Source organism: Austrofundulus limnaeus, unplaced genomic scaffold, assembly GCF_001266775.1.
Source record: "Austrofundulus limnaeus strain Quisiro unplaced genomic scaffold, Austrofundulus_limnaeus-1.0 Scaffold417, whole genome shotgun sequence".
Taxonomy (NCBI): domain Eukaryota; kingdom Metazoa; phylum Chordata; class Actinopteri; order Cyprinodontiformes; family Rivulidae; genus Austrofundulus; species Austrofundulus limnaeus.
This window is the reverse complement of record NW_013952819.1, coordinates 185,502-187,078: the sequence shown is the minus strand read 5'-3', so window position 1 is coordinate 187,078 and position 1,577 is coordinate 185,502.

Here is a 1,577-nt window from a genome sequence, read left to right as displayed (position 1 = left end):
GGACTATTTTGATATAAGGGACTTGAAGATGAAAAATAAAATAGAACAAAAGAAGAAAGGGGAAGAAAGAATTTAAAAGAGAATGAAAGAGAGAAGTACAGAGAGAACAAAACACTGAAAGTCTGTCTCTACACATGCAGAGACAAAATAAAACAGAAAAACCACAGCAACAAACAACACATGCATATATAATAATAATTATAGCCTCACTAAGAAGTACATGGTATAAGTTATAAAAGAAATGTATTTAGTGGCAACTGCAGCCCCAACAAGTGTGTATCGAGTGCGTGCGTGAGTCTGAATCTCAATCCAGATGAAAATCTAATCATGTCTCCAACCTGCAGAGCTTATCTGAGAGCAGCTGATGAAGAGTTCTGTTTGTCTTCACTTTCATCCACTTTCTTATGACTCTATCCCCCCTGATTTCATCTATAAAACAAGCAGCTGCGACTGATTACAGTAAGTGTTTTTATTGCCAGAAGTTTGGAATAAAAAAAATGTCTTGGCATGTCTTATTTATCTTTTCTACAAAATGTTTCAGTAGAAAGAACCTCAGAGAGACAACTCCATCATTTCTGCCAGGGCTTGTTTCATGTTCTGCATCACTGAGTTTGTTGTGGTGATAACTCAATGCAGCCATCAGGTGGTGCTGTGGAGCAGCCTGTGTTCTGCAGACAAGTCAGTTACACAACAGGTCAGCTGGAAAAAATCTAAAAACACAAATCAAGAACACAAATAAAACCAGTTTAACTGGAGGGTGATGGAAAATAAATCTGGTCCATAGAACAGCTGGACTGGGTGAAGAGAGAGAGGACATCTTCAGCTCACAGTGACAAATCTCCACCTGTTCATTTTTATTTATTTATTTATTTATTTATTTTACTAACACAGTCAGAGCAGGACTCTCATCTGTTGGATTTATTCCTGAAAGTGGACAGTGCCACCGATGTTTCCCCGGCTTGTAAAATAAATAGAAAGTGGAACAAAGTTTACYGAGTCGACACTGTTTTCTTCAACAAACTGTTCAGATTTTGACTCAAAACAGCAGCACAAACCTGCACCTGTTGCAATAAATATTTAATAAAGCTGATTTTAAAACCATTTCATTTGAACAAGCTTGAAAAAGTGGATTTTTTTTTAGATTGTGTTGCAAAACATTTCAAAGTAGGGGAGAACGGGGTTGGTTGTCACACTTTTTACTTTCATCTAAATAAAAAATATGCTATGCTTAGTCAATCTAATTTCACTGTGTAATGGAAACCCCAAGTGTCTTTTTGAAATAGAAGAAACATATCCCTCTCAGGAGGATTTATTTAAAAATATATATGCACTACTAAACATGACTTGTGCATGTGTTGTCACACACAACGGGGTTGGTTGTCACACTTTTTACTTTCATCTAAATAAAAAATATGCTATGCTTAGTCAATCTAATTTCACTGTGTAATGGAAACCCCAAGTGTCTTTTTGAAATAGAAGAAAATATCCTTCTCAGGAGGATTTATTTAAAAATATATATGCACTACTAAACATGACTTGTGCATGTGTGACAACCAACCCCATCGCGGGGTTGGTTG